Source organism: Mobula hypostoma, chromosome 20 (genome assembly GCF_963921235.1).
Source record: "Mobula hypostoma chromosome 20, sMobHyp1.1, whole genome shotgun sequence".
NCBI classification, from domain to species: domain Eukaryota; kingdom Metazoa; phylum Chordata; class Chondrichthyes; order Myliobatiformes; family Myliobatidae; genus Mobula; species Mobula hypostoma.
Genome location: NC_086116.1, coordinates 54,985,405 through 54,999,533, shown reverse-complemented (window position 1 = coordinate 54,999,533; position 14,129 = coordinate 54,985,405). Strand labels below are relative to the sequence as shown.

Here is a 14,129-nt window from a genome sequence, read left to right as displayed (position 1 = left end):
TGCGTGGCTGAGAAGCTGGTACAGGGAGCAGAGCTTCAGGTTCTTGGATCATTGGGATCTCTTCTGGGGGAGGTATGTCCTGTTCAAAAGTGACGGGTTGCACCTGAACCTGAAGGGGACCAATATTCTCATGGGCAGGTTTGTTAGAGCTGTTGGGGAGGGTTTAAACTAATTTGGCAGGGGGTTAGGAACCGGAGTGAAGGGACTCAGGATAGGATAGGTGGTAAAAAAGTAAAGATAGTGTGCAGTCAGACTGCCAGGAAGGGCAGGCAGATGATAGGACATAATTGCAGGCAGCAAGATGAGTATCAGTGCATTAGGAATGCAGAATCAAAAATGGTAGCAAATATAATACCCAAAGTGTTATCTATCAATGCATGGAGTATAAAAAATAAGGTGGATGATCATGTTACACTTTTTGGGTATGATGCTGTGGCCATCACTGAATTGTGTCTGAAGAATGCCAGGGGTACGTGTTGTATCACAGGGGTTAGGGAGGCAGACAGAGGGGCTGGTGTGACTCCGCTGGTGAAGAATGGCATCAAATCATAGAGAGATGTGACATAGGATCGGAAGATGTCGAATCCTTGTGGGTTGAGTTTAGAAAACTACAAGGGTAAAAGGACCATGATGGCAGTTATATACAGGCCTCCAAACAGTAGCTGGGATGTGAACAACAGATTACAATGGGAACTAGAAAAGGTGTGTCAACAGGGCAGTGTTATGATAGTCATGGGAGATTTCAACATGCAGGTCGATTGGGGAAAATCAGGCTGGAAATTGATCTTGAGAGTGAACTTGGTTTGAATGCCTATGATATAGCTTTTTAGAGCAGTTTGTCATTTAGCCGACTAGGGGATCAGCTACATGGATTGGAGGTTACTTAGTGAACTAGAGGTGATTATGGAGTTTAAGGTAGAAGAGCCCTTAGGAGGCAGTGATCACAATATAATTGAGTTTAACTTTGAAATTTGATAGGAAGAAAGTAAAGTCTGATGTAACTATATTTCAGTGCAGTAAAGGAAATTACAGTGGTATGAGAGAGGAGTTGGCCAGAGTAAATTGGAAGGAGATGCTGGCAGGGATGACAGCAGAGCAGCAATGGTGTGAGTTTCTGGGAAAAATGAGGAAGGTGCAGGATAGATGTATTCTAAAAATGAAGAAATATTCAAATAGTGAAATAGTACAACTGTGGATGACAATAAAAGCCAAAGCTAATGTAAAAACGAGAAGGCATAAAACAAAGCAAAAATTTGTAGGAATATAAAGGATTGGGAAGCTTTTAAACCCCTTCAGGGAGCAACTAGAAGAACCATTAGGAGGGAAAAGATGAAATATGAAAGCAAACTAGCAAACAATGTCAAAGTGGTTAGGAAAAGCTTTATCAAGTATGTAAAAAATAAAAGAGAGACGAGAGGATATAGGACTGCTAGAAAATGAGGCAGGAGAGATAATAACAGGAGACAAGGAGATGGCAAATGAACTAACTGAGTATTTTGCATCAGCCTTCACTGTGGAAGATACTAACAGTGTGCCAGATGTTGAAGGGTTTGAGGAAGAGAAGTGAGTGCAGTTACTATTACAAGGAGGAAGGTACTCAAAAAGCTGAAAGACCTAAGGGTACATAAGTATCTTGGACCAGATGAACTGCACCCTAGGTTTCTGAAAGAGGTAGTGGTAGAGATTATGGAGGCATTAGTAACGATCTTTCAAAAAACATTGGATTCTGGCATGGTGTCATAGGACTGGAGAATTGCAAATGTCACTCCATTCTTCAAGAAAAGAGGAAGCCAGCAGAAAGGAAATTTTAGACCAGTTAGCCTGACCTCAGTGGTTGGGAAGATGTTGGAGCCAAGTGTAAAGGATGAGGTTATGGAGTACTTGGTAAGACAGGACAAGCTAAGACAAAGTCAGCATGGTTTCCTTGAGGGAAAATCCTGCCTGATGAACTTGAAGGAATTCTTAGGGGAGATTATAAGTAGGTTAGATAAAGGGGATGCAGTGAATGTTGTATATTTGGATTTTCAGAAGCCCTTTGTCAAGGTGTCATACATGAGGCAGCTTATCAAGTTAAGAGCCCATGGTATTACAGTAAGGTTACTGGCATGGTTAGAACATTGGCCGATTGGTAGGAGATAGCAAGTGGGAATAAAAGGACCCTTTTCTGGTTGGCTGCCAGTGACTACTGGTGTTCCGCAGGGGTCGGTTTAGGGACCACTTCTTTTTATGCTGTATATAAATGATCTAGATGATGCAACAGATGGCTTTGTTGCCAAGTTTGCAGATGATATGAAAATTGGTGGAGGGGCAGATAGTGTTGAGGAAACTGGTAGGATGAAGAAGGATTTAGACAGATTCAGAGAATGGGCAAGAAAGTGGCAAATGAAATACAATGTTGGAAAATGCATTATCATGCACTTTGGTAGCAGAAATAAATGTGCAGAATGTTTTCTAAATGTGGAGAAAATCCAAACATCTGAGATGAAAGGGACTTGGGAGACCTTGTGCAGACCACCCTAATGGTTAACTTGCAGGTGGAGTCAGTGGTGAGGAAGGCAAATGCAATGTTAGCATTTGTTTCAAGTCTAGAATACAAGAGCTGGGACATAACGCTGAGGCTTTATAAGGCACTGGCGAGGCCTCACCTTGACTATTGTGAACAGTTTTGGGCCCCTCATCTTAGAAGAGATGTGCTGGCATTGGAATGGGTTCAGAGGAGGTAAACAAAGATGATTCCAGGAATGATAGGGTTATCATACAAGGAATGTTAGATGGCTTTGGGTCTGTACTCGCTGTATTTTAGAATGATGAGGGGGATCTCATTGAAACCTTTCGAACGTTGAAAGGCCTAGACAGTATAGATGTGGAAATGATGTTTCCCATAGTGGGGGAGTCTAGGACAAGAGAGTACCGCCTTAGGAGAGAGGGGCATCTATTTAAAACAGTGATGCGAGAAACTTCTTTAGCCAGAGCATTGTGAAGTTGTGGAATTTGTTACCACAGGCAATGGTGCAGGTCAGGTCATTGAGGGTATTTTTGGCAGAGCTTGATAGGTTCTTGATTAGATATGGTATCAAAGGTTACAGGGAAAAGGGCAGGGAGTGCGGCTGAAGAGGGGAAAAAACGGATCAGCCATGATTGAATGGCGGAGCAGACTCAATGGGCCATTGGTCTAATTCTGCTCCTTTGTCTGATGGTCTTAACTGCCGACTGCCCCGTTTGCTTCTTTTAAACTCTCCCCTCCTCTTATGCAATCCAATGTCTCCTCAGAACTGCAGTGTGCAAAATATCAGGTAAGATTCTGCAGCTCTTGTGTGAAATATAATTACTGGCTATTTAACACAGACATGAGTGGGCAGGTTAAATCCTCTTCTGAAAGACTGCCCAGCCACGCAGAACAACACGGAAGTGAGTCGATCTAATTTGTGGGCTGAAGCTTTTGAATTTGCATTTGAAACTGTGATGCACTGAGCAAAAGATTGCACCAACAGTGAATTAAATTTCAGACCTTTGACAGTCGTCATTGTAAGAGCAAGCAGGCTCTCAATGCATGGAAACTTGTGTAATTTCCTGTTACCTAAATGGAAATGAAAGACTGCAGAATTGAAACAGGAAGCCCTTATCCCACTGAGCTCTTGCTCCTTATCTGGCTTGGGATGGGGGTTGAAAGTTCCTACCTGAGTCAGTGCTTGGATCAACCTGCGGACTATGGGATCTTCCAATGCAGAGGGCAATCCAGTGAACTTACTGATGCAATCCAAGATGCAGTTTATTGTCTCTTCCTGGCACTGAGAGACAAAAGATTTGGGGGAAAAAGCATGAATCAGTCTGTGATACAGAACCAATAAGCACCATATTTCCAGATCTAGGCACAAAAAATGGACCAAAAAGAAGCACGGCAGCCAATTCCAACGTGTTATCCAAGCACCTCCCCACAGCCTCCCCACTTTGTCTCCAAGCACCTCCCCACAGCCTCCCCACTTTGTCTCCAAACACCTCCCCACGGCCTCACAATGGGTGCAACCTCACCTTCCCCCTGACCTGCCAATGAGGAGGAGGTCCAATTGGGGGCAAAGACTCCAAGCAGAGACCCAACGTCACTTGGATCATAAAGCAGAGTAAAACTAGAGGGTACCAAACAAAAAGTATACTGGACTTTATTTTCTATTCATGGTGTATGGTCCATGGGAGAGCAGGGTCTGTAGAACCCCTGGAGAACAAAGTGTTTCATTAACTCAATCATACAACTTGAGCATGTGAAAAGGAATATCCAAATTCATTCACCATCTCTGACTGCTCTGAGAGAAGTATCGGTGGGGAGCAGCCTTCTTGAACCTCTGCAGAACAGTCATTTATCAGGCGAGGGAGGGTGATGTTTCCACAATGCATCGGAGATTATAAAGCTTCATGGTTTATGCTGAGGGCTTGCAGGGCCACGCACTTTACGGTATTTATGATGTCTCACTATCTCTGTTGGAAAAGACATTGCTAAGGATACCAGACACTGGATGAAGTTTACAAGTAACCCAATGTTTGTCTGATTTATTCAATGTGCTAAATTCAGATTGATTAGTTGCCATCGTAAAATTTTAACCTCTTTGTCTAATCTTAGTGCAGGTCTTTGTCTTACATAGTATAGAAACATAGATGCTTCACAACCATAATTTTCTTCATAGATTCTGCTATTGGAGGAAATCAATTCACATGTACACAGGTAAACCACACACACACACACACACACACACACACACACACACACACTCACTCTCCAACAGTGAGATCAATCCTGAGGTTTAAATAATCTCAGACAAGTGCACAAAATCAGGGTCACGAGGTGCATCAACCCAACTTTAAGAAGCACCCACCTTTTCCAAACCCCACAGATTATGCTTGTCTGTTGGTTTTGACAACAGTGTCACCACATCGTCTGATCTCAGCACTGGCTCCTGTGAGGGGAATAAAGATTCGTCAGCAGCAAATCAAGAGGCCAGTCCAATCCCATTCATTCTCTCTCTGTCTCCCATCCCTTTCCCCAATTTCCTTTCCTCTTTCCCAGTGAAGCAGGCTCCTCGTGTGGATACAATCCTTGTGCTCTGTACTGGTTCACCCTGTCCATGTGTGTGAATTGACCTGCACAGACTCCCAACCTGAATGGACCAACAAAACAGGCAGATTCCACCAAGCACGGGCAGAAGGGGGATTTATTTGTTGTGTTACTGGGTGGGAAGCACAGAATCATAAACCAGTAAACAGGAGCTCAAATTCCATTAGTACACTTTGACAGCTTGAGTTGAATTAATTTATTGAGATTCTGTGCAGAGTAGCCCCTTCCGGCCCTTTGAACCACACCGCTTAGCAACCCTGGATTTAATGCCAAACTAATCATGGGGCAATTTACAATGACCCATTAACCGTCCAACCGGTCTGTCTTTGGACTGTGAGAGGAAACCAGAGCACCCAGAGGAAACCACGTGGTCACAGGCGGAACATACAAATTCCTTAAGGCAGCAGTGGTAACTGAACCCAGGTTTCTGGTCCTGGGAAGAGTTGCACTCATCACTACGCTACTGTGCTGCTCCCTGATTTTCAAAACTCAGGAAATAAAAAAGTAGGTAAAGGTTACCAGTAATTTTTTGGATTTCCTTCTGAACCATGAAAGGTAAAATTTGGGGCAAATGCACAAATGTTGCTGTTGGTGTGGCAGACTGTAAGGACCAAAGCAAACCTGGGCTGTCTTTTACTTCAACAGATTACTGACCTTGAGGTGTTCCAGCCAGCACCACATCAGTGCACTGAGAACCCGGGGGTCTTCCTCTGCCCCCAGTCGGCCCCAAGCCCCTTCCTTCTCATTTAGCTGCACCTTGATGAGAAGCAGAAGGAACAGAGAGGCATTACAGTAAATCTGACACCGGTGTAGAACAGGATGGCTGAGGGGGACGGAGAGGGAGGCAAAGGAGAACTCTGACACTGAGATAATGAAACAAAGAGATGAGGGAAGAAAAGGAGAGTACAAATAGAAAGAGGGACAGGAAAACTGGCAGAATGAGCTTCCCAGTCCTGACAAAGGGATTATGACTGGAAATATTAAACCTGTTTCACACTCCCCAGATACAGCCTGGCCTGCTCTGTGTTTCAGCTATTTTTATTGTCATTGACAGAATGAGAGGCAGAAAAAAAAAGGATGAAAGGTGCTGGGGGGGGGGAGAGAGGGGGGCAGAGGGGTAGGAAGGGGAAGAGGGTGAAGAGAGGGTGGAAAGAGGGTGGAAGGGAGAGGGGGAAAGTGTGTGGTAGAGGTGCAGTAAGAGGGGGAGGGGGAGGGGGAATGCATATTCCCTCAGAAATGTGAATACAAATATCTAGGTGGTGTTACTTAATTCCAGAACATTCTAGCAGAGTTTAGAATACTTCAGAGAGCATGTTTCGAAAGGGTAACGTGCATTATCGAAAGATGTGAGAGGCAGGATTAGCTGCAGATCTTTGCTTCCTGTAGTACAATCTAGGCTATAGAGTGCTGTTTGTTACTAGGGTGGTTTGCAGGTTAGAACAAGGTATGAAATCTGGGAGCTATGTTGGCTAAGCACAACCTATCTACACCACGTATTCCCAACATTATTTTCTTCTGCTTCATTGAGCCCTTAGGAGACAAATTAAAATCCCCACATTGCTGTCAGCTGATATTGAACATTTGCAGCTGGCTTATTGCGATCTCTGGTGTGGCTAACAGGGGGAGCTGTGCCCCGGGAGAAGCAATGATTTCAGGTGGAAAGTAGGAAGCAAACATTAGGCTGTTCAAACGACTGTCATTACCGTCCAGCCTCGAATCTGTCCTTGCCTATTGTTCCACAGATATACAGGGCATCAGCATCCGTTGCATTGTTGGTTGGACTGCATTAATTAGTATTTAGTGCTGAGATTTCTGGGCCCTCTTCGTCTTCATCCTTAGCTTTAATACCCATGAATACAAGAGCAACCAGGCTTCCTTTTTCGTGCATAATGCTTTACACATCTCTTACTATAAACAATAGTGTAGGTGTACTGAATATTGGTCTACAGCAGACCCAGGCAGGCAGAAAAACTCCAGTGTTACTTGACATTGCTGAGTTGTGAAATTTAGGACACATTATGCCCAAAATGGCTAATTGGCTGTATTCTAGAACGTTATCTTCCTTTAAAAAATCAAGTGAAGTGAAAGTAAAGAGGGATTTCAAGCAGATGTGAAAGGAATTCGGCAAGTTGAACCGCAGGCAGACCTGACAGGGTGAAGCCCCAGGAGGGCTGTGCAGTTTATCCTGGTGAATAGAACATCTTCTCAAGAGAGATGGCAACACATGCATTAAAAACCACATCACTACTAGCAAAGGGAAGATTTATAATTATACAGGACTATTTACACCCCACCTCCCACTGCTCTAAGTGGATGAGTTTAGAGTGTGGGTCAATACCTGGAGCTATCGCATTGTGGCCATTACAGAGACTTAGATGGCTCAGGGGCAGGATTGGTTACTTCGAGTGCCAGACTTTGGGTGTTTCAGAAAGGACAGGGAGGGAGGCAAAAGAGGTGGGGGCATGGCACTGCTGATCAGAGATAGTGTCATGGCTGCAGAAAAGGAGGAAGTCATGGAGGGATTGTCTACTGAGTCTCTGTGGGTGGAAGTTAGGAACAGGAAGTGGTCAATAACTCTACTGGGTGTTTTTTATAGACCACCCAATAGTAACAGGCACATCGAGGAGCAGATAGGGAGACAGATTCTGGAAAGATGCAATGATAACAGGGTTGTTGTGGTGGGAGATTTTAATTTCCCCAGTATTGAATGGCATTTCCCTAGAGTGAGCGGTTTAGATGGAGTGGAGTTTGTTAGGTGTGTTCAGGAAGGTTTCCTGACACAATACGTAGATAAGCCTACAAGAAGAGAGGCTGTACTTGATCTGGTATTGGGAAATGAACCTGGTCAGGTGTCAGGTCTCTCAGTGGGAGAGCATTTTGGAGATAGTGATCACAATTCTATTTGCTTTACCATAGCATTGGAGAGGGATAGGAACAGACAAGTTAGGAAAGCGTTTAATTGGAGTAAGGGGAAATATGAAGCTATCAGGCAGGAACTTGGAAGCTGTTCTCAGGGAAATGTGGCAAATGGTCAGGGGATATTTGTGTGGTGTTCTGCCTAGGTACATTCCAATGAGACAGGGAAAGGATGGTTGGGTACAGGAACCGTGGTGCACAAAGGCTGTTGAGAATCTAGTAAAGAAGAAAAGAAAAGCTTATGAAAGGTTCAAAATACTAGGTAATTGACAGAGATCTAGAAAATTATTAGGCTAGCAGGAAGGAGCTTAAGAATGAAATTAGGAGAGCCAGAAGAGGCCATGAGAAGGCCTTGGCGAGCAGGATTAAGGAAATCCCCAAGGCATTCTACAAGTATGTGAAGAGCAAGAGGATAAGACGTGAGAGAATAGGACCAATCAAGTGTGACAGTGAAAGTGTGTGTTTGGAACCGGAGGAGATAGCGGGGGTACTTAGTGAATACTTTGCTTCAGTATTCAGTACGGAAAAGGACCTTGGCGATTATAGGGATGACATACAGCTGACTGAAAAGATTGAGCATATAGACATTAAAGAGGATGTGCTGGAGCTTTTGGAAAGCATCAAGTTGGATAAGTCACTGGGATTGGACGAGATGTACCCCAGGCAACTGTGGGAGGTGAGGGAGAAGATTGCTGAGCCTCTGGCAATGATCTTTGCATCATCAGTGGGGACAGGAGAGGTTCCAGAGGATTGGAGGGTTGGAGATGTTGTTCCCTTATTGAAGAAAAGGAGTAGAGATAGCCCAGGAAATTATAGATCAGTGAATCTTACTTCAGTGGCTGGTAAGTTGATGGAGAAGATCCTGAGAGGCAGGATTTATGAAGATTTGGAGAGGCATAACATGATTAGGAATAGTCAATGTGGCTTTGTCAAAGGCAGGTTGAGCTTTACGAGCCTGATTGAATTTTTTGAGGATGTGACTAAAAACAATGGTGAAGGTAGAGCAGTAGATGTAGTGTATTTGGATTTCAGCAAGATATTTGATAAGGTACCCCATGCAAAGCTTATTGAGAAAACAAGGAGGCATGGGATCCAAGGGGACCTTGCATTGTGTATCCAGAATTGGCTTGCCCACAGAAGGCAAAGTGTGTTTGTAGACTGGTCATATTCTGCATGGAAGGTGGTGACCAGTGATGTGCCTCCGGGATCTGTTCAGGGACCCCTTCTCTTCGTCATTTTTATAAATGACCTGGATAAGGAAGTGGAGGGATGGGTTAGTAAATTTGCTGATGACACAAAGGTTGGGGGTGTTGTGGATAGTGTGGAGGGCTGTCAGAGGTTACAGTGGGACATCGATAGGATGCAAAACTGAGCTAAGAAGTGGCAGATGGAGTTCAACCCAGATAAGTGTGAGGTGGTTCATTTTGGTAGGTCAAATATGATGTCAGAATATAGTATTAATGGTAAGACTCTTGGCAATGTGGAGGATCAGAGGGTTCTTGGTGTCCGAGTCCATAGGACACTCAAATCTGCTGCGTAGGTTGACTCTGTGGTTAAGAAGGCATACGGTGCATTGGCCTTCATCAATCATGGGATTGAGTTCAAGAGTAATGTTACCACTATATCGGAGCCTGGTCAGACCCCACTTGGAGTACTGTACTCTACTGATGCTGCTTCGCCTGCTGAATTCCTCCAGTGTTTTGTGTGTTTTGCTCAGATTTCCAGCATCTGCAGATTTTCTCTTGTCCACCATGTGGTAATGGCCAGATAAGCCATTTTAGAATTAGTAGTCTTAGCACGTGGCAGAACTCTTCTGCTGTTCAAAATAGTGCCCGGGAGTCTTTACGTGCATGAGAGAGAGATTTATTTTGATATATCTCTGTGTGACAAAACTCAGAATGCAACACACCCTTCGAACATTGACTGCATCAGCCAGCATCCTCTCCTCATCCACTCTATCAAGGCCTTCCAACGTTCCATAGGTTTCAATGAGGTCACCCCTCATTCTACTCGTTGTCGTGGCTATCCCTTGAGGTCGAGGATGATGGTCTTCGTTCTGAAGAAGTGGCCCACAGAGTGAAGATGCCTGTGTATTTGTTTAACGTGTACTTGATGTTGCACTCCAAGAAGCACACGATACTCCACAAATCAACCAACTGATTCAATGGCATGGAAACCACGACAACTGGAGCTGATGGATTTGTTGCAGCCTTCATCCGCCTTCACAGCCGTTGAGTTCGAAGTAACTTCGTCCGCCTGTTCCACCGTTGAGGTCTTGGTTGGATTGTTCTTTGTCAGGGACCTCACCCTTGACCTTACCGCCATGGGTGACCCTACCAGGAGCATAGCTCCAGACGGCATTGCTCTCGGGATCTCAGGACCACACAAGCTTCTCCACCACGACAAGGTGACAATCCACGGAGAAGTCATTCTTCTGCATTCCAGTGAATACAGGTCCAGAGCCATCAAACGCTCTTCATATGACAAGCCATTCAATCCTGGAATCTTTTCAGTGAACCTCCTTTGAATTCTCTCCAGTTTCAGCACATTCTTTCTCAGATAAGGAGCCCAAAACTGCTCACAATAGCCCAAGTGAGGCCTCACCAGTGATTTACAGAGCCTCAACATTACCTCCTTGCTTTTATATTTTAGTCTTCTTGAAATGAATGCTAACATTGCATTTGTTTTCCTCACCACAGACTCAACCTGTAAATTAAACTTTAGGAAATCCTGCACAAGGACTCCCAAGTCCCTTTGCACCTCATTTTTTTGTATTCTCTCTCCATTTAGAAAATAGTGCTTGACTGTACACTTTCCAACACTGTATTTCATCTGCTATTTCTTTGCCCATTCTTCTAATCTGTCTAAATTCTTCTGTAGCCTCTCTACTTCTTCAAATCTACCCCTCCACCTATCTTCATACTGTCTGCAAACTTTGCAACAAAGCTATCAATCCCATCATCCAAATCACAGACATATAACGTAAAAAGAATCAGTCCCAACACAGACCCCTATGGAACTCCAGTAGCCTCCGTCAGCCAACCAAAAAAGGCTCCCTTTATTCTCACTCTTTGCCCCCTGCCAATCAGCCACATGCTAGAATCTTTCTTGTAATACTATGGGCTTGTAGGCTCGTAGCTTGTTAAGCAGTCTCATGTGTGGCACCTTGCCAAAGGCCTTCTGAAAATCCAAGTAGACACCATCAACCGATTCTCCTTTTCCTTTTTCTATCCTGCTTGTTATTTCTTTAAAGAATTCCAACAGATTTGTCAGGCAAGATTTTCCCTGGAGGAAACCATGCTGACTATGGCCTATTTTATCATGTGCCTCCAAGTAACCTGAGACCTCATCGTTTATAATTAACTACAATACCTTCCCAACCACTGAGGTCAGACTAACTGGCCAATAATTCCCTTTCCTCTGCCTCTCTCTGTTCTTGAAGAGTGGAGTGACATTTGCAATTTTTCAGTCTTCCAGAACCTTCCAGAAACTAGTGTTTCTTGAGATATCATTACTAACGCGTCCATAATCTCTTCAGCCATCTCTTTCAGGACCCTGGGATGTAGTCCATATGGTCCAGGTGACTTATCCACCTTCATGCATGTAAGGCCTGTATAAACTACTCAGCAGTTATTAGTGCTCTAAGAAACAAGTGAAATTTTAAACAAATTGGTTTTGTGATACAAACTTGCCAATTTCTGAAGCAAGTTAATAAGTCAATGTGTTACCCGTACCCTTCTCTGACTTAAGAAATCCTGTTTGCTAAAATTGCTTCTGAACATTGGATATAGAATATAGTCATTGTGCCTGCTAATAATTTTTTTCACTTCTCAGAACTTCAAGCACCAAAAGTTTTTTGGGCATTCGGGCGACAGAGCTAAAAACACCAAGCAAACCTTTACTCCCTCTGAAAGAGAAAGCAATGAAAGGTAGTTAGCATTTTGTGCATTTGTATCGTTTGTGATTCATGAAGTAAATTGAAAACATAGAATGTGTTTGTGGATATGTCTTTGTTTCGTGGCTGCCTGTAAGGAGATGAATCTCAAGGTTGTATAATGTATACATACTCTGGTCATCAATGCACTTTGAACTTTGAACCCTGCCATTTTCTATCTATTTAATGTCAGAGCAGTGTCATTTTTATCATTACATAATGACAGAACAACATGAGTTATTCTAATTCTTCAAATTGGAATATTTTTCCAATTTGTCTGCATTTTCTTTATCCACCTTCCTTCTTAGATGGGGTATCCATATGAATTCTACTTTTGTCTTCATTATAAATGTATTCCTTTTGTTTGGACTATAATTCTGTAAGTCTGTTAACCTCATCATCCTCTGTTATTGTTTTAAGAATGTTAAACTATTTGAGGTTTAATTTCTGGTATTAATTTTTTTGTTGCCATATTTTGATAATTTTTTATCATGTCTCATTTCTTCCAGTGCATGTTTGCTTTCTGCTTTCTGTTTTATTTTGGACATTTTTGTCAGGGACTCTATATACATTACTAAGTTTTTAATCACAACCAAGAGAAAATCTGCAGATGCTGTAAATCCAAGCAACACACACAAAATGCTGGTGGAACTCAGCAGGCTATGCAGATCGATGGAAAAGAGTAAACAGTCAACGTTTCGGGCCGAGAGCCTTCATCAGTGCAGTTTACTCCTCTCCATAGATGCTGTCTGGCCTGCTGAGTTCCTCCAGCATTTTGTGTGTCTTGTTAACATTTTACTATTTCTTTTTTTTGTTGTCATCCCATCTCTTTAATCACATTCTGAGCTATTTAACACCTGCTACCTTGTACCCAAAATTCTGACGATAGAAGTGTCCATATTGTTCTAAATATTTTAATAGTCAAAGTTCAAAGTAATTTTATTTTCGAAGTACATGTACACAGTGGCCACTTTATTAAGTACAGCTGTACATCTGTTCACTAATGCAGGTATCTAATTGGCCAATCATGTGGCAGCAACTCAATGCGTCAAAACAGGCAGACATGGTCAAGAAGTTCAGTTGTTGTTCAGAGCAAATATCTGAATGGGGGAGAAATGTGATCAAGTGACTCTAATTGTGGATTGATTCTTGGTGCTAGATGAGGTGGTCTGAGTATCTCAGAAACTTCTGATCCTCTGAGATTTTCATGCACACGGTCTCTGGAGTTTACAGAGAATGGTGAATGTACAACATTTGGAACCTTGAAGTGGATTGTCTACAGCAGCAGAAGACCATGAATATACTTTGTTAGGTACCGGAGGTATCTAGCAGAGTGACCACTGGGTCCGTATTACCAGATACTACTTTCAGATTCACTTTTCTAGTAGGCATTTACAGGCAAATGGAAATATATCAGAATTTCCTTTAAAAAAAAACTATACATAAAGAACCAAACACTAACAGTCAAGCAATGTGCAAAAGAAGGCATATTATGCAAATGGAAACTGTCAAAGTAACTGTTTTTGAGACTGGTGGTCCTGGTGTGGATGGTACGTAGCCTCCCCTCTGACGGGAGTGGAACAAACAGTCCATGAGCGAGATGGGTGGGATCTGAGAAACGAACAGAAATGTCAAGGCAAATATTAACTCAATTTGATTGACAGTCGGTGATGGTTTCGTTAACGGTAACAAAAGCACTAGGCTTTAATAAAGGGAAATCCAGAGCCTCTACTCTTGGTTGCCCTCCTACTGGAAATAGGCATGCATGGCATTCTGGAAGGAGTTTTGCTGTCCTTTCCCTGTTCAATAGTTATCTGATGTATTAACTGTCTTGGCTCTGCCTTGAATAATGGCTTAATGCATGAATGTTTTCAGGATGGATTATGGAAGAATGAAAAACATTAAACTGGATTTCTCAGAAACTACATGACGTTGTTAGTCCCACTCTCAAGTAGCATCCATGCCAGCAACACCAGACTCAAAAGCAGTAAGGCTGGCCAACACCTCCAACCACTAACCCACCACCACCCCGCCACCACAGCCCGACCACCACTACTGTATCACTTTCTGCCAGTCACTCCTGTACCTAGTGTCACTTTATAACTAATCCACGAGCATGTGCCTAGCTGTATGGACCCCCTCCTCCATACCCCAGCCACCACTACTTTGTCGTTT

The 14,129-nt window shown here is 43.2% G+C and overlaps 1 protein-coding gene and 1 long non-coding RNA gene across 2 annotated transcripts in view; both read right to left on the bottom strand.

Moving 5' to 3' along the window:
• Positions 1–3,790, bottom strand: part of LOC134359542 (interferon regulatory factor 6-like) — a 98,483-nt gene extending 94,693 nt beyond the window's left edge. Inside the window, exon 1 of the mRNA XM_063072960.1 lies at positions 3,678–3,790. The gene's annotated coding sequence lies outside the window, so the exon portion shown is untranslated. The remainder of the gene's footprint in view (positions 1–3,677) is intronic.
• A 1,091-nt stretch (positions 3,791–4,881) lies between these two features.
• The window catches only part of LOC134359543 (uncharacterized), a 79,264-nt gene continuing 70,016 nt past the window's right edge, over positions 4,882–14,129 (bottom strand). The window contains exons 2-3 of the long non-coding RNA XR_010021138.1: positions 5,759–5,860; positions 4,882–4,946 (exon numbers count right to left, since the gene is read on the bottom strand). This is a non-coding gene — a long non-coding RNA (uncharacterized LOC134359543). The remainder of the gene's footprint in view (positions 4,947–5,758; positions 5,861–14,129) is intronic.